Below are 27,941 nucleotides of genomic sequence, written 5' to 3'. Positions count from 1 at the left end.
TTGCCCACGATAGCTGACCTGTTCTAACACACCTTTACATCCTAATCTAGACAAAGCCTGAATAGGTTTTAAACATGTTAGTGTCTGTCCAGAGTGGTAAATGCTTATACTGATCATTGAATGTTTCTGTCTCTGGTCTCCCACTGCAAACATCAACCTGGTAAGAGATTTAACTTGTCAAAACTGCTGGGATGAAACTTCTAACCACATTTATAGTGCTGCACAGTACATGACAGGACATAACCGACAAACAACAAATCCAGTGGGTGACACTAGAGGGCGGTGCTGCACTTTTTAGTGACTTGCATTGTTACAGCAATGATGAGAATGGGTTTGTGAACAATGAGAGCTGGAGTTTTGCCAAGGGGAAATGGCCGTGCTAAGGCCCAGTTTTGCAACCACCAAAAGTCCTCTGACTAGAGCGAGGCTGGTGCCTGTTTAAGGGGGTTGAGGGAGTAATAACAATTCCAGTCTGACTTCTGTTCCCCAGAATGCTTTCACTTTTACAACTCTTCCTGCTTGTAAGTCATCACCAGAACTTGCCTGGGGACTGATAGTCCCTAGCAGAGACAACATTTGAAGCAGAGTGACCCTGAAAAGCTACCATACCACATAAGGCCTCAGATCCAAATCTCAAATCCCAAAGGGCTGTTCAAAATCCATATCTGGATCCAGATCCAAATATTATTGCCTGCGCTCATCTGTGTTCGGGAGCTGTGTCAGCCTCACTCCTGGGTAGTTCTGCAAAGCCAGCCTAAAAGCAACTGCCACGGGTAGCAATCTGCCCTGCATTTCACCACAGAGCTTCAGTTTATAGCATTGCTCCCGTGGTCCAGAGTCCAGGGCAAGGAAGATCTCCCTGTATCCTCATTACCAAAGCACATCTTGGGGAAAGAGCTGATGACAGTGCAGGAAGTGAAAGAAGGAAACGTGGTTTCAGATAGAGTGGAGAAAAGGCACAGATTCAAGGCGTGGCTCCTGCATTCCTAGCAGGAGGGAAGTTAAAGTATTTTATTCTCTAAAGGGCCTCCCCTCCCCCTCTCTCTAATTGCTTGTTTTAGCTACTGAGGCTATGGCATCTTTTCCTATTTATGCTCTCTACTCTTCCCCTTCTCCCTGCTTCTTAAGTGTGAATTCCAATTTATCTACCACTGCTGGCATTGCCAAAGTCAGTCTCTCCCTAATGACAGGTTTCAGAGTAACAGCCGTGTTAGTCTGTATTCGCAAAAAGAAAAGGAGTACTTGTGGCACCTTAGAGACTAACCAGTTTATTTGAGCATGAGCTTTCGTGAGCTACAGCTCACTTCATCAGATACTGATGAAGTGAGCTGTAGCTCACGAAAGCTCATGCTCAAATAAACTGGTTAGTCTCTAAGGTGCCACAAGTACTCCTTTTCTCTCCCTAATGTTGCTGCTGTGTTCTGGCATTTTGGTAAAGAGTGAGTGGTCCTTTGTAATATGCAGGTTAATAGTCTGTAGAAAGTTTTGTAATTCTTCAAGATCAGAGGTACTAGAGTGGGGCTAAAGTTCTAATGATTATTATAAATAATGTGCAAAGTATCTGATTATTTTTCTGTGCATTTTTACTTATCTTTATGCCCCTACAGATCTTCAACCCTATCCTGACCTAGCAGAGATTCTCAGGCGAACATACTGCAACAGACGTCAGTAAGAGCTTTGGGCGTGGCTAGCAAAGGCAGGATTAGGTTCTCAACATCCCCTGAACTTCAGTTCATATGGAAAGTTGCTTTAAGCAGCTTTCAAATTTCACCATATAGCTCCTGAGAGCTTGGGTGCTGCTCATCAATTTCTCATCTTCAGATGCCAGGATACAGGCAGTTGTTCACTGTTTAAATCCTCATTTAAAAGATTTTCCTCAACTCAGTAGTTTTGGAAACACTTCGTTCCACCAGGGAATAAGATTGTGAATGAGGGATTCGGGAATTCCACCTAAATTCCTGTAGCAAACAAGGAGCTCTCGTTCCACTGTGAAAATAATACTTTGCATTTGTCTAGCATCTCCGCTCTGAGGAGATCAATGCACTTTATACCTGTCAGTTGATTTTCACAACCCCCACTGTAGATGTTAAAATATAGCAAAGTAAAGTGACCAAGGTCAAAAAGCAAGCCAGTGGCAGAGATGGAATTAACACTCAAATCTCTTGAAGCCTAGTCCTGTGCTCTAGCCATTAGCTGATGCTGCATCTCTTAATTCCCTAAATGCCCAGCATATCCTTAATGGCAGCAAGCAGCGTGATACCTCATAATCAGCCACCTGATTCACCTTGTATGGTACAGGGCAAGTCTGGAAAAATATGGGATTTCTGAACTCATGTAGGTTATTAATGTTTATGAATTTGGGCCCCAAATAGAGTCTTTTTAGCTGCCACCTTCCATTCTCCTTGCCAGAAAGGGGATGTCAGATTTTCCATTATAAATCGCTATTTTCAGGCATTTGTAATTCAACTACTGAAGATAAACCAAAATAAAAAAGATACCTCCTATTTGAAAATAATATTAATTGTGGCATTAATTGACCAAAGCTGGGAATGTGCAATGGAGACTAATGTTCTGTCTCCAACTCCTGCTCCACTTTCCTTTGATGAGGCAGAAACCCTAAAGTTGCATTGATCTCCTAGTTCTTGCCTTGTGTCCTGATGCTAACTGCATCTAGCCATCAGTCTGGATATTTGACTCTACAGTTCCTGAAATCTTTAACAGAAGAAAAGGCAGAGCAATGAGACCCAACAAAGAAACTGATAAGTTAGTGAAGCCACCCACCCAGCCATGGGTTTTTTTGAGTTTATTTTCGTGAGCTTAAATTGATGCTTAATTGTTCATGATTTCAGTTACTATTTTCCCCACAACGGCTGGTTCCCTGGTTATTTGTTGCAGGGGGTGTTTGGAACTTATGGCTGATTTTCATTTAGGATCTGATTCTGTGCATTGCGGTCAATGAAACCAAGAGCAGATCCTTAATACAAAGGAACAATCCATTTGACATTTATGGTTTCACTTCTCCCAGCTGCGTATGGATGATCCTTAGTACTTTCCTCCTGTATTTTCAGTTCAACACAGGACGCTCCCTGCTTTCTATCAAAGTATTATGTAATATTGCTGTGTACTATTAAACAGCCACAATATTCCATCCCAGAGGTGGCTGCATTCAGCAATGAGTGAAGTGTTCTCTGTATTTGTACTGTTTTTATAGCCAGTTTTTAAAGTATTTTGAGATCTTTAGACAAGACACAGCATAAATGCCAGTAATTATTTATTAGAGCTATAGTCATCTAAACTCTGAATGTCTAAAACAGCATCCTTTCCTTTTGTGAAACATAGAGTACATGCTGAGTTGGTGTTAAATAACCTTTCAGAAAGCTCCAGGATCACCACATCTCCACTCATAAAGAATTAATCCTGCACGTTTTTCCTAGAAAATGCTTTAAATATTAAACACTTTTTTTAAAGTTTGCAAGAGAAATGAATTTAAATGGACATATTAAAAAATTCAAGAATTCTCTAATGAGGTAGTCATTCAAGATGAGGCAATTAACCAAATATGAGTCTACTGTCTGTTAGAGCTGTTCAACATTGTTTTTATATCGTTTGTCTTAGAAAGGTCCATATTGTAATAGGTTTTCACATGAAGTCCTGAACAGGTTGTTTGAAAGGTGTTTAATCAATATCACAGGTCCACAGAAGAAATACTCCAATCATTACAGTTTAAGATAGCAAGGAAAGACAGTTCACTCACCATGTTTGCAGTGTCTAGGAAGGCTGCTCAGGATGTCAGTAACCTACCAGTAACAGTGTCTGCCCCAGATGGAAAGTGATCTCTCCCTTTTAGATCGTAGAAGAAGGTTAGGCCATCAGTCCCCAGGGAAAAATAGAGTCTTGGAAACCTTTTATGGCTTCAAGAGCTTAAGACAGGGAACCCTATTTTTGGAAGAATTTTATTTCTAACTACATCTGCTTAGAACATGAGTGAGACAGTCAGCTCACAGCCAAGATCCATTTTTAAGGATGGTTTTCTCTTTACATTCTCCACCTTCCTGGGGGTGGTGGTATTCTAATAAGTGAAGATGGCAGTGTAACACATCAATAATCTATACCAGGCTGATAATCCAGCCTCTGTAACTGCAGACAAGTCACATGGGCTGAACCCTTTCCAAAGTGGCTACTGATTTGAAGTGTCTCCATTTCAGGGTGCCCAAGTCAAGACATGGAGAACCTGATCAGCCAGGCCAGGGATCGGCAACCTTTGGCACGCGGCCCGTCAGGGAAATCCGTTGGTGGGCCGGGACGGTTTGTTTACCTGCAGCATCCGCAGGTTCAGCTGATCGCAGCTCCCACTGGCCGCAGTTCACTGCTCCAGGCCAGTGGGGGCTGTGGGAAGTGGCAGCCAGCACATCCCTCGGCCCACACTGCTTCCCACAGTCCCCATTGGCCTGGAACGGTGAACTGCAGCCAGTGGGAGCTGCGATTGGTCAAACGTGCGGATGCTGCAGGTAAACAAACCATCCCGGCCCGCCAGCGGTTTTCCCTGACGGGCTGCGTGCCAAAGGCTGCCGATCCCTGAACGAGGCCCTTTGGAATTGAACTGCAGGTGCAGGTGACGGGTGCTCAGTACTTCTGAAAATCAGACCCTGGTGTCCCCACTTGGGCACCCAAAATCAGTGGCCACTTTTGAAAACTTTGGCCTGAACAACTTTGGTCTCAGTTTTCCCATCTAAAAAAAATAGGAAGAATTTATTTACCTACTTTATAGTGATGAAAGCACAATTCATATGAAGCTTACCTAATGTTTGTAAAGTGCTTAGAGATCATCAGCTGAAAGGTGCTGAGTTTATTTTAGTGAGTGCAAAGTTTTATTTATTGTCCTGATGAGGAAGAGAAATCCAATTCTCACTGAATGTGGGGATCATACAACTGTACAGCACAGTGCTTAAGCGTGGCAGTGGCCATTCCATGATATAACATGTATTGATCTTGATTATGTGGACAAGACCAAAATATGTTACCACCATGTTAAGGAACTGCGGCTAGTCCTGGTGAAGACCAGAAATTACAGGACCTGAAGAGTTATCTAGGCTTCAAAGAGACCCATTACTGAGAATGGCGGTCAGCAAGAGAAATGGCGGTCAGCAAATGTAAGTACTTAGAAGCCACTGAAGTCTTGTCTACACTAGGGGTCTCACTAAGCCAATATTTTTTCCTAAAATTCTCTAGTGTAAACGCAGTCTTAGAAACCCTCCAATGTAAAACTGTAGAGAAATGCAACAGAGTATCAATATTCACAGCTTTCTTAGAATTGATTGGAGACAAAGCTTTGGATTTTTTTAATTATTATTATTATTTGGGGCGGGGGCTAGCTAGTTGGTTAGGTGACATCCCCTGCCATATTTACAGATTTTTGGTAGCTTCAATCTGAACCCTAAGCCCTTTGGCAGCATCCCTTTAACCTGAGTACATGCATTGCACTGTGTGTGTGTGTAGCACGTTTTCCTTTTGAACCTTTGCCCACATGCTATAGGTTCCTACTCATATGTTAAATAATTCCCAGCAAAAATTGTGCACTGCCCAGAGGCTCTTCCTTCATGAGGAGGGGATTAGAAACTCCAGTTCCATTTGATGAGTGAAGATTAGATGGATTAAAAAGCTAGTGCCTTTGGGTGTGGAGGGAAGGAAAAGTCACACCACTGAAGAAAAAAATAGACAAGAGAAAAGATTGACTTTCCCTTTTCTCTTTGGGGACAGGAGGAATGAGCCAATGGGAAGATCTAAGACACAATGCAAGGAGTCTGGGCGATTAAATACAATGCCGCATTGTCAGTGTCTACTTGCACATTATGGGCTCTATAGCCAATGAATATCCAAATGGATTTAAGACAGAAAGATGCATAGCAAGTGCATCAACTGAAATAATAAACCTCTTGGGATGATGGTCCCTTTGTGCTATGAATTCAAACGGGAGAAAAGGAAGCGAAATAAATGGCAGGGCCTGAGGACATGAGGTTGGGAAAGCAGTAGCATTAATGGGACTATTAAACATAATGTTTTCATAATCTTATGACCAGAAATAAAAATAGTTCAACCAACAGGACATTGCTTTATGACTCTTGGACCTTGTTCTTCTCCAATACAAGGAAAGGACTTTATTGTTTCAATGAAAGAAAGCCAGGGATGCTTTCAGACTTAGCTGATTTTTCTTTTTTAAATGGCCATGAATCTGGTTTAATTGTATTTGGCCAGAGCAATCTGAACCCTGAGAAATGAGGAGGAGCAAGCTAGCTGCCTGGCTTTATGCCTAGGATGGATTGTGTTAGAGATGGGCCCAAGGCACTCATTTCTGATTAGGCTCTGATTGATCCAGATGTTCTGACTGGACTTCTGTTCAGACACTTTTATCATTTGTAGCTCCTGTGCATGCACAAGAGATGTGTCTCTAGACCAACTATTTTACAAAATGAACATTACCAGCCCACATGTTGGGAGTTTCAGCAGAAAAGCCAAGGATAAAATGTGCTATACAAAACTCACCTTTCACCTCTAAGGGTCCATCTATGCTACGAAAATCAGCCATTAGTTCTGCGCTGTTGGCGCCGGCAGTATTGGAACCCCTTGTACAGACAGGTTGCTGGCGGTTGCTAGACTCTTAACCGCCATGTTGTTTTCACTGCTTGAGCTAGGTCTTACAGATATAGTGTTTTAAGTGCCAGCAGCCCCTCTGCACTAGGGCTATGCGGGAGCTGTATTGGTGTTAGCAATGGTGGGGCATTTTTGGCAAGACCATGGAGACCACATTCCACCTGGTCTCTATCATGCTTTCTGGAAGGGTGCTGGAACTGGTTAACTCCCTGCAGCACTGGTGTGGGAACTGGTTTTACTTCCTAATGCAGCCCACCCTAAAAGGGTGCCCTCCAAGTCAAGCGAGGTGTCTGCTGCTGCCTATCTTGTGCTGCTATGTGTTTAGGATGTCTCAGTCAGGATCAGGGCATGTGGAGTTAATGCTGTGCAAACACCCATGAAGTCGCAGTCTGAGCCCTGCAGAGTTTACACTCTGACAGAACACAATGTCTGTGTGTGGAAGGAGGCGGGAGGGAGGAAGAGGAGATGTAGTGTGGGCCAGTGGGTAGGGCACTCCACTGGGACTCACACCCTCTGGCTTGTATTCCTGGCTCTGCCACTGACCTGCTGGCTGACCTTGGACAAGTCGCTTCCTCTCTCTCTCTGTGCCTTGATTTCTCCTCCCATCCTGTCTCATCTGTTTCACGAGTCTGAGGCAGTGGAATCCCTTACTCTGTGTTTGTATAGCACCTACCATAATGGGGCTCTGGTCTCAGTTGAGGCTTCTAGGTGCTAATGTAATGCAAACAATTAATTTTAAAAAAGTGACAGACATGGTCCCACAGATTAGCTTTATCCACAGCTTGGCTAAAGGGTGTTAAACTTCTGAGCTTGCAGTCCAGCCATTTTCCTAATCACTAAAATTTTCTACAAATCATTAGTGTGCACGCACACCCCTCTCCCCACATGTGGTGTCTCAGATGGGGGTAAAACCCCACCCAGCTCCAATGAAGGGTGCTCTTCAGAGCTCTCAGAACCTTCACTTTTTTCCTCTTCAGCATACAATTTTCCTCTTACCTGTCCAATCTGATTGGCTTCGCCAGTTGTTTAGAGCTGTGATCTGCCAGCCTTGTGCTGGAGCCAGGGATGAGAAGAGATGCTGCTGGAGCAAGTCTGCGCCGGCGTCACTGTCAGCAGCTTGCAGCACAATAACACATGTGCTCACTCAGGAAGGAAATGCAGGCAGGGAAGTAAATTGTCTCAATAATTCATGAGCTTTATAGCCCAGTGCAAATTATACCCAGGGTCTGTCATAAAATTCAAGTTCATGTCCCATTATAGTAAAGCTCCTTAATAATATCAAAGTGGTTTATTCATAATGGTATTTATGATCACTGCAATATAATCTTTGGAAAACATTAAGTGATAAACCTGCAACATCCAAAGTAAAGCATCAGTAGACACTGAACGCAGTCGGAGGCAGTGAGAAGACATCCCCGGTCCTGCCTTTGCCTCCTGCACTGCCTTCAAATACCATTTATTCACTATGCAAAATACATTCTCCTTATCAATAATATATGCATTACTATCTAGGAGGGGCTGGCTTTGTGGATTAAGCAGCAGGTCTGAAATACTTAGACTGCCTAGAACTCACATTCTAACGTCAGCAGGTCTGGTCTTCTGAAGCAGGGACCGTCTCTTTGTGTGTTCATTCAGTGCCTAGAACAGTGGGACCCATGTCTGAGATGCTTCCACAAAACATAATAATAATAGGGCTCAGCCCTTTATCTTCCCAAGGTAGGGGATTTAGTTTCATATGGTTTATCCTGTGGGTCATTTTCAGAACAGATGTTTAAAGTCAAAGTCCTGTTTGCTTTGATTAAAAATCCCCTGGTATTTTTCATAAAAGCAGGTTTTGTCCTGATTGTGTTGATTGGAGCAATATTTCCTCTCCCACACATCTTCCACAACCTGTTGTGCGATTGGTTTGCACTGGTTGTCTGCCTAGCTTCCAGCCCAGAGGTGGCTGCATTTAACAGTGGATGAAATCAGAGTATATTTACATAGTTCAGAAAGAGCTTTGGGAAGAAAGGTTCCCCTAATACTGGGCCAGATCCTCAGTCAGCATAGTACCACTGAAGTTAACATAAATCATCATAGTTACACCAGCTGGGGATCTGGCCTAAGCTCATATTTCAAGCAAATGTATAATTATAGCAAATATTTAGTTTTTCCCAAGTTATCTGCGATCAGATGACAATTTTCTCTATTTTCTTGGTGACTGAAAATTTATTACGAGAATAATTTTGGACTGTTACATGGCCTCTAGCTTGTGCACAAGCATCTGAAATTCAAGGTGAGTTGGCTAGTTTTTAGTGAACGGACTGGTCATGTGGTGGTGTTTCTGAGCCTTTGTTGGCTGAATATGCCTCTTAGGATCACACTTCCAGTGTGAATCCTTTGCATTTGCAAATTCACAGTTCACTTTCTATCAAAATTCTCTAATAGGTGTGTACAACTGGCTGTTTCTGCAAACAGTCCTGCCTATAATCCTGTTCTTTAAAAGACTCCTAAGAAGTCAATGGGCAAGGGGCCCTGACGCAGGTCAAGCAAATTCAATGATTTATTTGAATGGGTATTTGTGACAGTTGGGGTGCACTTGGTTCGATAACAAAATTTTGGATTTCTCCTTTGTGTGAGATGGGAGGGAAAAATGCATCTTTTTTAGAAGGAAAAATGTTTTTTTCTGATTATCGTTGTCGGCTTTTCCTGCAGCTGTATAACCACAGCCTGGGGTAACCTCCCCTCCCATTCTGCTAAAGCTGCACAAATCAGGCTGTCATCCTAAATGAGAGAGACTGGGGCAGATCGCTTCATCATGGGGGCGTGAATAGCAGCTCCGATGAGCCAGAAATGAGTGTATTGTAATTGCCAGAACTGATTATATAGTAATTGGACAAATGTGCCATAACTGCTCTGCTTTACGAGCACAGAGATTAAGGAACCTGTTACGCACTGACATCAGAGAAATTGCAGGGCACTGACATGAACAAAACCTACTTAGAGGTTTGTAAGACCTATGTGTTCAGCAATGGCAGAATGCAGGGCTAACCTGAAGTTTGAGAAAGAGCACAGGACTGGCAGCAAGGAACTCCTGACAGCTATGACACTGCTGCTTCCAGCTGAAAGCAAGTTACTTGTCCTTTCTGCCTCCGCTTCCCCACGTATAAAATGGGACAATAATATTTACCTACCTACCTGACACAGTGCTGTGAAGAGCTTCTAGGAAGCATAACAAACTCATCAGACCCTCAGAACAAAGCCCACTTACTGCATATGCCTCTTAGAAATGTGTGTATAGATTGTGAACTTTTTAGGGCAAAGGCTTTCTTTTTGTTTTGTGTCTGTACAGCCCCTATCACAATAGGGTCCTGGCCCTTGACTGGGGCTCCTAGGCAGTTGTGTAATACAAATAACGAATAATAATAGCTGTTGGTTTTCTCTTCCCTTCATGGGGAAACTGAGGCACAAAAATGCTAAAGCCCATGTCTTCAAAAGTAGCCTCTAATACTGGGTGCCAACTGATTTCTGTTGGAATTGGCAGGTGCTCAGCACCTCTGAAAATCAGGCTTCTATACACTGTGATATCCCCAAATTAGAGAGTGCTTTTGAAAGTTTGGCCCAAGGTTTATACAGCAAGTTGGTAGTAAAAGCAAGAATTGAATCCAGGAGTCCTAACTCTCATTTTTCTGCTCTAGCCACTACATAACACTTCCTCATTGGCCCTACTGCTGTAGTGTAGACTATAAATTGGATGAAAGAAAAGGGTTGATAACGTGTCCAAACTTCCAGTCACCTCTACTGCTTAAATCTGCCCTTACAAGTGGCACAGTACTTGGAAAGCTGTTTCATGAAGCGCAGGAGACAGAGACATGGAAAAGCTGATCCATTTTGTTTCTCAGATGCCTCCCAAACTTTGTTATACAGTGTTAAGATTGCCCAGTGGGAGCTCCTGTTCTTCTAGCATGGGGAGATTTGCAGGGGCTTAAATTTAGCCAACCAGCAAATACAAAGTTAAGGTATATGCCACGCCAGCAATGCCACCTTAACTCTGACCCTAGGAGCTGGCAATAGCTCCTGGGAATAGATCAGTAAAGGGGGTGCCACAATAAAGAGACATGGGGAAGGTCTACAGGAATATACCATTACTTCTGTTGTGCTCCACAGATTGGAACTGCATCACTTATCTGCACACACTCAACTGCCTTCACTGTTAGAGGTAGATGTACTGAATGGTGGAGGGGATAACTGGAGCTGCTTGGCAGAGCTGTGACTGACGAGAGGTGAATGTGTGCACTGAAGGATCATGTATGCCTCAGTTCTGTAGGTTGTGTCCACAGAGGTGCACAAGGGTATCTTCTTGCCAGGGGACAGACAGCAGGCTGGTGATCGCCAAGGCTTACTAAGGCAGTGTCTCAGGAGGAATCCTCAGGGCCTAGGTGAATGGGAGGCAACATTTAGCAAGTCTGGGGTGTCTTACGGGGAGCGGGCTCGGTGTTTGAGGGTCTGCAGAGTTGAATCAGGCATTGCCACTAGGCCTCCCCCTTCTGTTCACACACTAAACCCTCCCATCGAAGTCTGGTGCTTCTTTCCACCCAAGCTATAAGCTAAAGCCCAAATGTTACTTTTGCTTAGGCTAGTAACCCATCTGCTTTGCAGTGAGGATGGGGACTAACTCACCAAAATGCTGATAGTCACCCAATGCCTTCCCACAGTTCTCTTCATGCAGAAGGACAAACAGTTGCTCTCACAATTCATTGGGAAAAATTCACAGAGAAGCTCAATTGACTGCAGCACAAGGACTCCTAGGATGTGCGCCGAGATGTCCTAGTGCCACATGGGAGTTCAGCACCAGTGAGAACACAGTAAGTTGGGCAGGACTTTTCACTGGAGCTGCTCACACCCAGGCTAGGCTAACCCAGATGCCAATTACCTGAGTTAACTTTGCAGAGAGGACATATCCTGAGTGTAAGCACTCACAGCACGCCGTTCTCTGAACAGTGCCAGGGTAGGGCTCACACTCAGTGCACGGTCACAGCTCGGGTTCAATGAACACGTCATATCACCTTTAGCTGCTTAGGAACTGTGACAACAGCCTACCTGCAAATCCTCTTGCTTCAACAGAGCATTTAGTTTTGTTGCAGATGTGCACTGCAGTCTCTTTGGCTTGGCAGTTTACCCACCCCGACCTATAGCTCCAAATGCTGAGGTTAGTAACTTCCAGGAGTTCTTCCCCAAAGGGCAATTGGCACTGTGCACTAGCTGAGCTAGCTGCTAAGTGACTGAGATTACTTCAAGGGTGATTAGAGTTATGACTTGAGTACCAGGTGTGCATAAAAAAAGTTTAGAACTAGTTGATTTTAAGTTCTGTTTTAAGGGGGCTGTATTTCATGTACCCCTTGTTTAAGTGATCCCAAATTTGGATCACTGAAACTACCGATCACTCCCAAAAGGCACAGCAAATTTCAAGTCAATCTGAGTCAGCAAGTAGACTTTAGAGCATAGAGAATTGTCCACTTTTAAACAGAAAGAGACACTCAACCCTACCTACAGCAGAGCGATAATGACTCAAATGACTCATTCTTACCCACTCTGTACCTGCTTATTTCAGGTTTATTAACCAGTTAGCCACCATTCATGAACAATATATAGGTATGGAAAAACACATGCAGAGAAGGATACAGAGGATAAAGGGTATGAGACAAACTTTTCCTTTAAAGAAAAAAGAACAAAAATAAAAATCATAGCAATTCAGAATCCTAAATCTCTCACTGATGCCACTTGTGTTTGTAGGGCCTAGAGTCACTGGGAGTAGGATCAGCTCCATATTGCCTATGGATACAGTCCTTTGGGTTTTAGCCAAATTCTAGCTCAGATAATTATGTTCTTTCTACCTACACTCTCAATGCAGGTTCAATCCTGAATAAAGCACAGGACTGGAGGCAAGACTTCTAGGTTCTAGTCTCACCTTTGATGCTTAGCTCAATGCATGAGCATCAGCTCTATGCCTCCTTTTCCCCAGTTGGGGATGATACTGGCCTTCTCCCCCAAGGCAGGGCTATGGGGCTTAATACATTGGTATTTGTAAAGTGCTTTGAAATTCTCAGGTGCAAGGTATTGTGTATGATCAGAGATAGGCCACAGAAAAGAGCTTCTTGTTTGGTCACTTTACAAATATGAAGGGGCTTTTGAAAAGGAATAGATGGCTGGTATAACAAGTCAAGGGCCAGGTCTCATACAAAATCCACCCCTTTTAACATGCGCCCTCCATCTCAGGAAATACCCATCTGCAAATCCAACCAAAGGACAAGGAATCTTATTTTATAGTGTAAGCAAAGCTGTCTGCTCAGTATTCAGGATTATGACACTGCTAGTCTGCTAAACCCAAGATAGCTTTAGCTGCTGTAAATCTTCTTATGAAAATATTCTCTTGGTCATCAGCCTCTGCCAAGAGGAACAAGTGACAGGCCCCACATTCAGCACCTGTTCCTTCCAGAATCTGCCAGCGCTCCTCAAATGGCCATTGAAATGACAGGTGGATGCCAGTCCCCAGAGAAGAAGCCTCTGAGGCTAATGCCAAATAAAGGGAGTGGTTCAAGAGCAAGTTTATTTAAGTATATTGTCAGGGGGATTGGCACTATTTGATATGAAAAGCCACTAATAAGTTTACTCCTGCTGTTCAGACTGAAATCTGCTGATGCTGCTCCTTGGAGGAGTGCTACAGCTAATGAGGTTCAGCCTTGCACACAGATGGGCTTCAGAGCAGGAGCATGTGTTAATCTGTGTGGGGTTTATTCATTTTTTCCCTTTAATGGAATAGTTATTCAGTGATAATGCAGTTGCCTGAAATGTTACACACAAAGCTAGCCCGAACTGATTGGGTAGGTGGCCACAATGCAGAGAAACTGGGGATCCATACAGAGCAAATGGCAAGTGCTTTGGAAGGAGAGATTCCACTGAATCAAGCAAAGAAGTGATCAATGTCTGAGGGAGGTTTTATTTAGAATATAAGAGAGAAAAGTAAATGTGCAGCTGAAGGAATGATCCAAACATGAGCCAGCCTCCTGGGAAGATGTGCAGTATCTGCTTTACATGAAGGCTTGGAGTGGGGGGTGGATGATTAAACATTCAATTTAATGTTGAAATTATATTAAATGTCACTGTGCTTCTGGGACTGGCTGGCTCAGGGAATTTTGGTAATGGGATATGGAGTCTTTCACTTCTGCCACTGGTTTGAATCCAGGACTGTTTGGAAGACTGTGAAATTACTCAGGTGTCTTGGTCCAAGGGGCCTTTTACACCAGTGTAAGCTCCTGATCCAAAGTTGATGGAAAGACTCCCATTGATTTTAATGGGCTTTGGATCAGACCTTAAATCAGGAGTAAACTCCAAACACTTGCATAATACTATACTGAGGGGAGAATCAGGCATGTGCTTTTTAACAAAATGGGAAAGCAGAAGCTTTTTACTGCTCCAAAAGGCTATAATTATGAGAAAGTGGCAATGTGATCTTCAGTTCCATCCCCCATTGCCTCAGAACAGAAAAGAGGAGCGGTTTGAATCCATGTTCAGAAAGAATGAAACTCCAAGACTTGCCTCTAAGCCTCCTGTGACATCCCAAAGCAGGGGTGCTGGAACAATTTGTATAGTGGGGATGCTGAGAGCCATTGAACCAAACTGTAAACCCTGTATATGATGGAAACCACTTCAAGCCAGGAGGTGCGACAGCACCCCTAGTTCCAGCACCTATGTCCCAAAGTTGCTCAGCACCACCCAGTGGAGTTAGTGTGCACTCCAGCTGCATCTCTCCCATCCACCCCACAAAAAAAGCACAGTGGATGATACCATGGATCTGCGTAGGGTATAATATGAGCTGTCACGATGCTGCCAGCTAGACTCCACTGAGCATAGTTACAGCAGTTGGTGCAGGCAACTTACTCCTGTTTAATCAGAGTAAAATGGACCTAAGCCTGCAGGTGAGGAGCACCTCCCGAGAAGTGCTCTCAGCTACCAGTGACTCTAATAGCAGTAGGGGCTGCTCAGCAGCTTGCAAGTTACGGCCAAGCTCTGGTCCCATTTAAGTCTCTGCTGAGCACATGTCCTCTGAAAATCAGGATCCCTTATGGGATCTTCCCATGGACTTCAATGGGACCAGGATTTAGTCCTTACTGGTATGCTTTCCTCCCCTTACCTCCCCGCTCCTTCGCAGGCACAGTTCAGGTACAGCTCTCTGGCTCCAGGGAAGTTGCCAATGAAGCCTTCAATGGGTATGTCTACACAGCAACTAGACACCCGTGGCTGGCCCGTACCAGCTGACTTGGGCTCACGGGGCTCAAGCTGCAGGGCTGTTCCATGGCTGTGTAGACTTCCAGGCTCAGGTTGGGGCCCAGGCTCTAGGACAGCGGTTCTCAAACTGTGGGTCGGGATCCCAAAGTGGATTGCGACCCTGTTTTAATGGGGTCACCAGGGCTGGCTTAGACTTGCTGAAGCCCGAGCCCCACTCCCTGGAGCCGAAGCCTGAGGGTGTCAACCCTGGGCAACAGGGCTCAGGTTACAGGTTCCCTGCCTGGGGCTGAAGCCTTTGGGTTTCGCCTCTCCTGCCCCATCCCAGGCTTTGCCTTCCCCTGTCTCCCCACGGCAGGCTCAGGTTTCAGTCCCCCGCTCCTAGGATTGTATAGGGTAACCAGATGAAACGGACAAAATATCGGGACACAATGGGGGAAGCGGAGAAAAAAAAAAGCAGCTGGAGCGGAGTTGCCAAAGTAACAACAACAACAACAAAACCAGCTGGAGTGGCCAAAACCGTAATATCGGGACAAATGGCGTCCCGCCGTGCATCAGTCGGGACGCGGCACAAAGAACTAAAAATCGAGACAGTCCCGATTTTATCAGGACATCTGGTCACCTTAGGGTTGTAGAGTACTTTTTGTTGTCAGAAGGGGGTTGCGGTTCAATGAAGTTTAAGAACCCCTGCTCTAGGACCCCATGAGATGGGAGGGTCCCAGAGCTTGGGCTTCTGCCCAAGCCCACAAGTCTACACAGCAATGAAACAGCCCTACAGCCCGAGTCAGTTGGCAAAGGCCAGCCGCGGGTGTCTAGTTGCTATGTAGACATACCCAAAGTTACAAAAACCCAAGTCTTCCTCTGCAGTAGTTCATGGCAATAGACTTGTTTTAATCCAACAGCTCTGTGCAAATACAGTATTGCGAACCCCAAGTGTTTCATGTGATTGGCTTATGTCATGAAAATTTTAAAAATAAATAAGTCCAAGGTTTTTGTGAGGTCATGCTTTCAAGCTTTTCTCAGCAACCTTGAAGGCTAAAAACCTAAGGGTCTTCACTTTAATTTAAAAAAACACACCTTGGAGATTCTCAAATGACCACAGAACTCCAGGAGCTGGAGCTTTAAGACAGAAATAAATACGAAAATTGGTGAGAAAATCAGAGTTGACAACACTGGTGAGTGGAACACACATAAAACCTGCTCCCTTAAATTAAATATAAATAAAAATATTTGGCATACATTCATTTTTCAGATTCTTGCACTCAGCTCTCCCTTGATTCTGCTTCTAATCATCCTTATCTGCTGGAAACATCCTTGCTCACTGAGCCTTTTGCTAATTTTTTTTTGTAAATGTCTCAGGCTCCTTAGTTTGCCTGCAACTAAGCTTCAAACTGTGAGTAAAGCTGTTGAATCAGATTGAGAGTGGATTATGAAACAGCAAGTATTTTAGGGGAATTATGCTCTATAAAAATGGAGAAGGCAATAAATGCTTTATGGAATACTAAATCTTAAAATCAAATCCAGTGCACAAAAGGCTGGTCTGTGGTGCATCAAAACACCACTGGGAAAAGTTTCAGATTCTCCCTTATTCCTTACTGAGCTCTTACTGTGTGGCATAAAAAAATTTCAATTAAATTTTACCAGACAATCGTTATATGAATACTAAGATATAAAATGCAAGAGCTCATGACAAGTAGAGTTTGACTTTCTGAGGAAAGACTGGTCATTAAGGACAGGGGAAATGAGAGGTCTTTTGTGAGATATTTTGCATCTTTTGGAGAATACAAATGCTTATTAGTTAACGTGTTTCAGGTACTTAGAGGAAGGGTGGAAAAGCTTCCTGTTTCAAAGCCAGCAGTACAGTGGTTCAGCATTGCAGCACTTCCTTTTTTTCCTTCAGGGTGTGTGTGTGTTTTTGTTTTGTCTTGTTTTGTTTTTCAAATACATTGAGCTTTCCAATAGCCTATAGATGAAAAAAGAAATAATAGGCTGATGATAGGCGGACACACAGCCCAATATATACTCAGATGGCAGGCAGTCTGCCAATGGGCACAGGCCACTTCCTCTCCACAAGAGAAGAAGGATTGTCCAGTGCTTAGGCCGTTAACCTGGGAGACTCAGCCTCAATTCCTGGACTTCCTGCATGACTTTGGGCAAGTCACTTAGTCTCTCTGTATCTCAATTCCTCATCTGTGCCATGAGGGAGGGGCAGGAGGTTGTGCCTCACAGAAAGGTTGTGAGGATAATACAGTAAAGATTGTGAGGTGCTCAGATATTACAATAATGGGGGGTGATGTGAGCCCTTTAATATACAGAGAGGCTGATGAGAACACATCAGGCCTGACTGACCAGCACCTTGCACTTTGTGTTGTCACTTACAGCTTTGCAAAGTGGATATGAAATGCTACCATTCAGGTAAGGGAGTGGAGGATTCGGCATGAGCAGTGTTCGGTAGTTGCTTTGTGAGGAATTGGAGGCTCCTTGTACTACAGTAGATCCGGTGTAAGTTCCTGATCTTCAGGCCATCAAAAGGCTGAAGAGTCTCAGGGATAGGGGAATACTCTGAATAAAACGCAGCTCTGGGATGCACCAAGCCATCCCCACTTTTTGTGCTTGCAAAAATCCCTGCAGGGCTTTTGCAAGTTAACTTCTAAGCAAATTGGTTACTGAAAACCATTTTTAGAAGGCTTGTAGAGGACAGGATTGAATTAGGGAAGACAAGGAGAGGCAGTCATAAGATCTAAGTTGTGATATTATTCGGAATCAGGGAGCAGAATTGAAAGAAGTGGGGTGGAGGGAGAACAGCGGGGGAGGGTAAGGACATCCAAAGCAGCAGTAAAGCTTATCAGAACATCTGGTTAATACCACTAGTTGTACAGAGAATGGAGAGACCCAAACAAATGTAAACAACTTGTGAGGATGAGTAACAGCCCCCAGAATCCAGGTGTCTAACCCCCTTATCACACAACATAGTAACTACAGGAAGAGGAAAGAAGCTGAGGGGAGAGAAGTTCAAAGGCAGGCCCAGGAGCAGTGGCAACTTGCCTAACCAGATGGCTCGTATTTTGTGATAGCAGCTGATCAAGTGAAACTGCTGACATTTTGGGGCTTGAATCTCCTGAGATTCAGCCTAAAATCTGATCTAGACTCTAGACTAATGCAGATCTGGATCCAAACACCACTCCTCACTCAACCTGTGTATCCTGTTTATCTGTCTTTTTCTGAGGGCTCTCAGCCCTTGCTCTGTGATATATAATCTACTGGACTGCTCAGTAGCCTCTGCGACTAGTGCTCCACCCTGCCGCATGGGAGTTCAGTCTATCTAGCTGGTGCTGGGGGCTCTACAGCTCTGTTCAGGCCCTTGGGATAGGAAGTGCTGCTGTTTGCACTGCAGCAGCTCCTCCAGAACATGTGTCCCAAGTTGGAAAGACAGTTGCCACAGCACAAGCGGAGAGGGAAGGGGCAAAGCCCAGGGGAATTTTCAGAACTCTGAGAAACAGGTAGAAGATAGTTGTGTAGCTATGAAGGCCACAACAGCTCCTTTTATTGACACTAGACTAGCAGCATTAGTGCTACTAGCCAGCCAGAAGGCCCTAAAAATAAATAAGCCATGCACAGACTTGAGAACAACCCTTCCTTGTATAAAGAAAAGGAGGACTTGTGGCACCTTAGAGACTAACCAATTTATTTGAGCATGAGATTTTGTGAGCTACAGCTCACTTCATCAGATGCATACCGTGGAAACTGCAGCAGACTTTATATATACACAGAGAATATGAAACAATACCTCCTCCCACCCCACTGTCCTGCTGGTAATAGCTTATCTAAAGTGATCATCAAGTTGGGCCATTTCCAGCACAAATCCAGGTTTTCTCACCCTCCACCCCCCCACACACGAACTCACTCTCCTGCTGGTAATAGCCCATGCAAAGTGACAACTCTCTACACAATGTGCATGATAATCAAGGTGGGCCATTTCCTGCACAAATCCAGGTTCTCTCACCCCCTCACCCCCCTCCAAAAAACACACATACAAACTCACTATCCTGCTGGTAATAGCTCATCCAAAGTGACTATTACCAGCAGGACAGTGGGGTGGGAGGAGGTATTGTTTTATGATCTCTGTATGTATATAAAGTCTGCTGCAGTTTCCACGGTATGCATCCGATGAAGTGAGCTGTAGCTCACAAAAGCTCATGCTCAAATAAATTGGTTAGTCTCTAAGGTGCCACAAGTACTCCTTTTCTTTTTGCGAATACAGACTAACACGGCTGTTACTCTGAAACCTTCCTTGTATATACACAACCACTGTTATCCTATTGTTCTTCCACAAGATGGCATCAGTGTGCCTAAGTGTGAAAGCAGAGCTACACCCATTCAGTTGCTATCCTGAGAAGTGATTTATTTAATGAAGTATTTTGAAGGGTATTGTGAAATTTCTGCCCGACAGAGGACCTCCAGAAAGCTGCATTCTTCCTCTTGCCTCCACCCCACCTTAGTAATGCTTTCATTACAAGGGAATCTGCATCCCTGAAGGTGAAAAGCAGCTGAGCAAGAGCCCCCCGTCTGTACTGTGAGATAAACACCCTGCCTTCGAGAGAGACAGCCACACTAGGGCAAACTAGAGAGGAACGGATGTCTCTTTACAACACAGCTCATGCTCAGTTATCCAAATGGCATGGGGGGCGAAGACACCGAATGTTTTGTGTGGGTAATCTAGGGGATTTTCAGAGTAAGTGATGGTAGCAGGGGACATGATGGTGGGGGTTGGGGGGGGGGGAAGAGAGTTGAGCATAAACGAGGTTTGGCTAGTCAGGGTTGCTCCATGTGGTAATTAGGGGGAAGACTTGGTTTGCCCCATTTTGAACAGTCTCAAAAAGGTTTTGGTGCAAAAACATCATTGGATTCACGTTCTGCATAAGGAAGAGTGTGAAAAGGGGAGTAGAGAGAGAAACAGCTAGAGATAAACGAAGGGTGAGAGAGAGAGAAAAACACCAATGAAAAAATATCTGCATGAATTTGTGACTACTCCCTCACTCCCAGACTGACTGTGAGGAGGTAAATATTACCACCCCCCTTTAGAAAGGGCTAAACCAAGTCAGAGATGTACAATGACCCACCTAAAGGCCCAGAGCCAGTTACTCCTGTGGGAATTCTGCACCAAAATATTAAAAATTCTGCAACAAAAAATTAAAAATTCTGCACACAATATTTTAAAATTCTGCATATTTTATTTGTCAAAATAATGCAACATAATCATGCCAGTCTCAATTATTTTGGTAATTTATTTAAACTACAATACAATGGATGGGGAATGGGGTGGGGGAGAAAATCCCCAACCCCCTTTTGTCTAACAGGAATGTAGCTAGGTTTGAACCTTTATTTCTAGTTATGGTCTAGATAACACTTAGTCCTGCCATGAGTACACAGGACTGGACTAGATGACCTCTTGAGGTCCCTTCCAGTCATTTGATTCTATGATTAGCCAACAAATATATGCAGCCATATGCTCAGTGTTACATCATAGGCAACTGAAGAGCAAGTGAGGACTGGGGAATCAAACTCACAATGTATACTGGCTACTGACCATCTCCAGAAAGGTCAGTATCAAACAGTTCATGGAGCACATTTTGATAGAAATTTTTTTCAGTCAAAAAATTTAGACCAGTTCTAATCACGAAAGCACCATAAGCATTTATAAGGCCATACTGTCCTTTACACCACTTTGGCAATGTAAAGGAGCCTTAACACTTTTACACCTGTTTTATACTCCTGGAGGAATTCTCAAAGACAATGGGAACAATTCATTAAACAGGCAGGCTGCTACATTCTTCTCTGCCCCATGTCTACCTCCTCAGAAACATCCCAAAGTCCTGCCTCTCCATGCCAAGCGTGCTGCAATAGCAAACAAGAGGGATAGTCTCTCTCTCTCTCTCTCTCTCTCACTCACTCACTCAAACACAACTGCCCAGGCCCTGCCACCCCATCCTAGTGGTGATTTATGTCTCTACCGGCTGCTCCAAGCACCTGAACCAACTTGCCTGTGCTGCTAGGGAGGGGCACATGATCGCTCTTGCGGGCTTCCCTTTGTTTCCCCATCAGAAGTCATTTTTCTGCAGGGAAGCAAAGAAATCTGTGGGGGACATGAGTAGCCAGTCAAGGGCAGGGCTTGAATCCAGGGCCCTCAACTCCCAGCTCTTCACTGTAGTCATATCCACTTGGTCCTGTAATGGACTGAAGCAGTCTGGCAAGCATGTAGCTTTCTTCAAACACTAGGGGTCTAAACAGAGCATTAAATGAAGTCAGAGTGTTTTGTATGAGAGAGAAGGTTGAACGCATACCTCTTGCTTACCTTTAAATTTCATATGTAGATTGTAGAAGAGTGACTCACTGGACAACATGCCCCCCAAGACTGGGCATTAGCAAGCTCTCTTCATCTGATGCCCTGCCACCAACCACTCCATCCTTACAGTGGTCTGCTTCATCTCGTGCCTTGCCCTTCAGCCAGACTTCTTTAAAGTCTCAATCCTGATGGGGTATCGAGGTCCCATATAACCAGTGTCCCATACAAATCTAATTATCAACACAGTATCTTCACCCATCCTGGGCTCCTCTGCAGTCCCACTCTACTCTCAGGTTCCCAGGCATCCCCCAACAGAAGACAGAAAACCACAAACAAAAAAAGTCCAACTAAAGCAACCTCCACTCATCCTGGCTTGAGCATTTGTCCCTCTTAAGTTTCCCTGCTGTTCCATTCCTCAACTGAACACCAACACTCAGGGCTGCCTCCCCTGCAGTCTTGCCATGACAGGAGCTAACTCTCTCCCTGTGGCTTTCACCAGTTCTCCTTCCACCTGATTCCTATCAGCCCCTTCCAAGAGCAAGAACATCCAACCTTCTTTCTCACATCCCCTCCTTCCCAGCTGAATTCTCTCTCTCTCTCTCTCTCTGTAGGCCTTATGACCCTTATCCAGCTATGTCCGACAACTGCTATTAAGCCACCCATTTGGGATCAGCTGGGGGACAGTTGCTGCATCATGAGGGAAGCTGAGCCCGACTCCCTTTTAAGGGCCAGCCAGACTTTGACAAGATTCATATAAAGAAGTCATTTTTTCACTTACCAGAATAAATACAAAGACAAGCTGTGTTGTTCCACTAGCAAAAGTGTTCCACCTCAGAGCTGGCTGCAGTGTAATGGTGTTATTACATAGCACGTACATGGCCAAATCCGGTATGATCCACTCATGTGATTTGCCCCATCTGAAGCCAGTGGGTGATGTGAGGAAGGGCATGTCCACACTACAAGTGTTACAGTGGCACAGCTACTGCAGTGCCGCTGTGGTATAGATGCTCGCTACAGTGATGAATGGGTTTTTTCCATTGGTGTAGTAAATGAACCCCTTGAGAGGCAGCAGCTAGGTAGATAGAAGAATTCTTCTGTCAACTTAATGATGTCTATGCTGGGGATTAGGTCGGCTTAACTACATCTCCCAGGGGTATGAATTTTTCACATCTGTGAGTGATGTAGCTAGGTTGACCTAAGTTTGAGGCGTAGACCAGGCCTCAGACAAGCACAGTTGGCCAACACACTGTAAAGTGTTCTGAAAGAAAGAAAGAAAGAAAGAAAGAAAGAAAGAAAGAAAGAAAGAAAGAAGCTGTAGGAGTGGTGTAGACAATAAGCCACATTCTGATCTCCTTTACACTAGTGTAGTGTAAATAAATCTTAAGTAAACTCCCCTGACTGTAATGTGGGCAGACTAAAGAAGTACTTTCCCTGCTCTAATGAAGCCACCAATCCAAGTTCCTCACCATTCAGTTTAGTCTCTTTCTTGGCCCATAGATGCTAGCCAAATCCCAGATAGAACATCTGCCTCTCCCCTTAGTCATCTCCCTTTTCCAAGAGGCCAATTTGTTGCTTAGAACTCAGTGAGCATCTCTGTGTTTATTATAAACATGGCCCAGCCTAGGAAATCTCTGTCTGATAATGTTGCACCCAGCTGCTTGCCTGGGTCTCTACCCCACTTCCTCTTTTCACATGTATTGGCACCATCTGAGAGCAAGTGCAAATTTAACATCTGTAATGGAGGGATGGCAAGTTTCATTTCTCAGTAGAGACTTTGGGGTATCATCAAATGTTCCCATGTTGAAGAAGCAGCTGCCAGTGGCTGTTGAATATTAGTATCCTTGATCTGTCCACAGCTCCACACCTTAGAGCTTGTCTACACTAGAAATTACTTCAGCATAATTTAAGTCGCTCACAGGTGTGAATAAGCCCCCGCATGAGCGACGTACGTTATCACAACCTAGGTGCTGGTGCAGACAGCACTATATCAGCAGGAGAGCTTCTCCCGCCAACACAGCTACGGCCGCTCGCGTAGGCTGAGTGCGTCTGTACTAGAAATGCTACCGGAGCACAGCTGCATTGGTGTGGTGGTCTGAGAACCCAGTCGCAACTTCTTTTCTGCTCCTCGGACAGCTGCAACAATGTGTTTCCCCAGATTCTGGAAGGGCACCATTAGAGTCTTCTCTTTGCTTCACATAGCTTCATCTATTCCCTCTTAGTGTTGCTCACAGCTCTCTTTCTGGGGTTCTTCAGCCCTCCTTGACTGGCCTTATAGGTATCGTGGTTTTCTTCTATTATAAGTACTAACCATCTATGATAACACAAAAGTGGCTTGTTTTTAGAGTTCCCAAAGCACCCAGAAACATTAGGGTTGCCAACTTTCTAATTGCACAAAACCGAACACCCCTCTCCCACCCCCTGCCTGAGGCCCCGCCCCCACTCGCTCCATCCCCTCTCCCTCTGTCGCTCGCTCTCTCCCACCCTCACTCACTTTCACCAGGCTGGGGCAGAGGGTTGGAGTGTGGAAGGAGGGTGAGGGCTCTGGCTGGGGGTGAGAACTCTGGTAGGGCCGGGGATGAGGAGTTTGGGGTGCAGCAGAGGGCTCAGGGCTGGGGCAGGGGGTTGGGGTGTGTGTATATGGGGGGGTGCAGGCTCCGGAAGGGAGTTTAGGTGCAGGAGGGGACTCCAGGCTGGGGCAGGGGTTGGAGTGCAGGAGGAGGGTGAGGGCTCCGGCTGGGGGTGCAGGCTCTGGGGTGGGGCCGGGGTTGAAGGGTTTGGGGTGTAGGTGGGGGCTCTGGGCTGGGGCAGGGGGTTGGGGTGTGGGGGGGTGAGGGTTCTGGCTGGGGGTGTGGGCTCTAGGGTGGGGCCTGGGATGAGGGGTTTGGGGTACAGGAGGGGGCTCAGGGCTGAGGGAGGGGGTTGGGGTGTGGGCAGGGTGCGGGCTCCGGGAGGGAGTTTGGGTGCAGGAAGGGATTCTCCGGGCTGGGGCAGGGTTTTGGGGTGTGGGGTCCCTGCAGCTCTTACTGCAGCACCCAGAAAGCAGCTGCCAGGTCCCTGCAGCCCCTAGGCGCATGAGTGGCCAGGGAGGCTCCACGCCCTGCTCTTGCACCTGCAGGCGCTGCCCCTGCAGTGCCCATTGATCATGGTTCCCAGTCAATGGGAGCAGTGGAGCAACACTCAGGATGGGGCAGCGGGCGGCGCCTCCCTGGCCACCCATGCACCTAGGGGCCGCAGAGACCTGGTGGCCGCTTCTGGGAGCTGCGTTGAACCAAGGCAGGTAGGGAGCCTGCTTTTGCCCCGGGCCACTGCTGCACCACCGACCAGACTTTTAATGGCCCAGTCAGCATTGCCAACCAGAGCTGCCAGGGTCCCTTTTCGACCAGACGTTCCAGAAAAGGGACACCTGGCAAGCCTATGAAACATACAATAGCTGAATCTAGTTTCACGGCCAGACCATGCTTGCACTCACTTCAGTGAAGCTGCCCACTTCAGCAGCCTTGGAGCACAATAATCATAGAGTCATAGGACTGAAGGGACCTCGAGAGGTCACCTAGTCCAGTCCCCTGCACTCATGGCAGGACTAAGTATTATCTAGACCATCCCTGACAGGTGTTTGTCTAACCTACTCTTAAAAATTTCCAATGATGGAGATTCCACAACCTCCCTAGACAATTTATTCCAGTGCTTAACCGCCATGACAGTTAGGAAGTTTTTCCTAATGTCCAACCTAAACCGCCCTTGCTGCAGTTTAAGCCCATTGTTTCTTCTCCTATCCTCGGAGGTTAAGAATGCTTTCATCTTGCATATATTCTTTGTTTACTGCTGATGTTAGTAGCAGAACCCATTACTAAACATGCATTCCTGCTCATGGATATAGATCTCAGCCACAAAATGCCAACAGACACTGGTGCTCATTCTCTCATGAGACAGGCAGGAGTAAGAGACTCCAATCCCAGGAAAGCTTTTCCAGTCAGACTAGGAACTTTCTGCTGACTCACATACACACATCAAACAACAAGAAAAGGAGTACTTGTGGCACCTTAGAGACTAACACATTTATTTGAGCATAAGCTTTCGTGAGCTACAGCTCACTTCATCGGATGCATGCAGTGGAAAATACAGTGGGGAGATTTTATATACACAGAGAACATGAAACAATGGGTGCAAGCAGCCTTAAGAACTATCTAATCTCCACAACTGTGTCTGTACATGGCTGTAGTGCTCTGAGATCGTGAAATTCAGTGGAGTTGGGTCATGTGAAATATGGGAAGGAAAGAAGGAAATATCTGTTCTGTTATTTTTCATTGTAAAGTACATGGTGGACTGTACTGCAGATGGAGGGGGAGAAAGTGGCTAAATTCATTCAGTTTGATCATTTTTACAATTGTGACCTTTCACTCTGTTTTAACCCCATATTTGCTTCTTGCGATATCAGGTGAAGTTCTTTGTAGCAGGATATAACATGAAACTCCAAGGGCCAAAGACTCTTTATTTTCATTTTTCTTGATGCAAAAAACCCTACTCTCAGCACAAATACACCATTAGGGTGAAATTCACTCTGTGCAAGGAGCCAAGGCCTGTGCACCACTTAAGCCTCACTTAAGCCCTCAAAATTTTGTGCTTCAGTGATACACAGTCTTTTTGCCGGCTTTCTCCACACAAATGGATTTTGGTCCCTAAGAAATCAGGGAAATTTTCATATCAGATTCCAAGCCCAGCTTCTTCTCTACTGCCACCTGCCTGTTCAATATTTTAAAACTTTGCATTTCCACAGTGTCATCCATCTGAGTATTTCTAAACACTTTATGAACACTAATTCATAACAAACCTCCTATACCTCATGAATCAGTTGTTTATCCTAACTGTACAAATGGGAGATAGAGTGACAAAGGACTTAAGTAATTTACTCACTGTCACAAGTATATCCGTGACAAAGCTGGGAAAATGGCTCCAAAATCATGACTCCCAGTCCCATGCTCTAATGACCGGACTACACTTCCTTCCCTACAAGAGACTTTTTCATTACATAACTGTGGACAGTGTCACACACTGTTATTTATTATGTGTTGTCTGTGGCACTGTCAGGTAGAAATTAAGACTGCCCTGATGAGCTTACACTCTAAAAAATAGAACCAGAAGACAAAACATCCCAGGAGAAGACATTACTATCAACAGGAAGGATGTTGCAGTTAAGACCCTATCTTGGCACTCAGCATACCTGCGTTCAATTCTGTGCTCTTCCACAAACTATTTGTGTAACCTTATGACAAATCACTTCCCTTCTCCATGCCTCTGTTCTCCAGCTGTAAAATGGGGATAATAGTATCTCATTTCTCTTGCCCTTTGACTGTCTTGTCTATTTAGACAGTAGGTGATTTGGAGCAAAGGCAGTTTCTCACTGTGTGTCTGTACAGAGCCTAGAATATTGGGTCCTGATCTCTGCTGGGGCCTCTAGATGTTACTGTAATGCAAAAATTAATAAGTTAGAATATCTTTGGTTTGATCGAATGAGTCTTTCGTGCTTTATTCCCTTTCCATTCCCCCAGCTAAAATGCTTTGTTGAGGAACTTTTCAATTAAAGTTTCATTGCCACCTATTTATCAACTAGAGTGATATAATGCTCTTAGAGAGTATATCCTATAACTCACAGGTCTGGTTTAACTGTGGTATTCTGTGGTATTTCTATTGAACATGGTGGTGTAATAAACAGCTGTGGAAAGTGGTCTATGGGAAATGTGACATGAGACAGATAATTAATCACACTGTTTACCTTCACAAACAGAGCTGCTCAATTCTGTGCTTTGCCGGTGCTATCTATGCAATATTTTTTTATTGCACCATTAAGGTTGACATTGCATCAGCTCATACAGTGAGAGTTCAACACAGCCTTGTGATTTCAGGAGCTGGTTCAGAGTGTTGCTAATTTGTGTCCCTCTGGTGAGAGGCCTTGCAAGAGGAAACAGACAAAGGGTGGGGAGATGAGAGAGAGAGAGAGACTTCCACTTCTGCTGTTTCATCATTCAGAAATGAATGAAACATTTGAAAATAGGAAAAGCAAATGCATATGAGCTACAAAGCACTTTGCAATGCTTCTGGGTGGAAGATGCTATATAAATATCCCTTGTGAAAGCGATTGGATTTTTGATGGGTCCAAGAAATTGCTTGGAGTAACAAAAGCGAATAGGGATCAATGCTGTTCCGGCCTGGAAACGGGATAGGTTTTCCCATCTTGAACTTCTGTGACTCTACACAATGGAGAAAACTATATTTCTTCAGGGCTTGATTTTGCTCCCACAAGAGTCAATCATAAACCAGATCTTAGCCCTTACTTTTTAGTGTGAATTGTCGGTGTGACTCGATGATAGTATAACCAAGCAGCCAGTGTGTGTTACCATACCATAAGGATAAAAACCATACTCATTCCCTCCTTTGAGCATCTCACATAAATATCTCTGTGATTTCTCACACGTGGATGACCCTCCTTGTACGGACCTGTAAGGAATCACTGTACTATGAAGCACTGCATTTTTACGGCACCATGACAAGAAATCAGCCACTTCATGAGGGCATGAGAGACAGATGAGGATAGTTTGGCACTTTCTTCATCCATGTATAATTATGAAAAATAAATTTGCAAATGAATCCAGGTATATAACAAGCATGTACATTTGACACATCCTTGTACTGT

General features: G+C 44.8%; 1 protein-coding gene across 4 annotated transcripts in view; it reads right to left on the bottom strand.

Moving 5' to 3' along the window:
* The window catches only part of CALML6 (calmodulin like 6), a 61,499-nt gene that overhangs the window by 11,150 nt on the left and 22,408 nt on the right, over positions 1-27,941 (bottom strand). For 2 of the 4 annotated variants that reach the window (XM_077837520.1, XM_077837519.1), the window contains exon 3: positions 7,645-7,791. The exons of 1 other annotated variant lie outside the window; for it this stretch is intronic. The gene's annotated coding sequence lies outside the window, so the exon portion shown is untranslated. Of the gene's footprint in view, positions 1-7,644; positions 7,792-8,221; positions 8,284-27,941 lie in introns of those variants that run through there. One more of the 4 variants, XM_077837522.1, reaches the window with a different exon arrangement.

The sequence above is a fragment of the Eretmochelys imbricata genome, chromosome 18, assembly GCF_965152235.1.
Source record: "Eretmochelys imbricata isolate rEreImb1 chromosome 18, rEreImb1.hap1, whole genome shotgun sequence".
NCBI classification, from domain to species: domain Eukaryota; kingdom Metazoa; phylum Chordata; order Testudines; family Cheloniidae; genus Eretmochelys; species Eretmochelys imbricata.
This window is presented reverse-complemented; position numbering and strand designations above follow the sequence as displayed.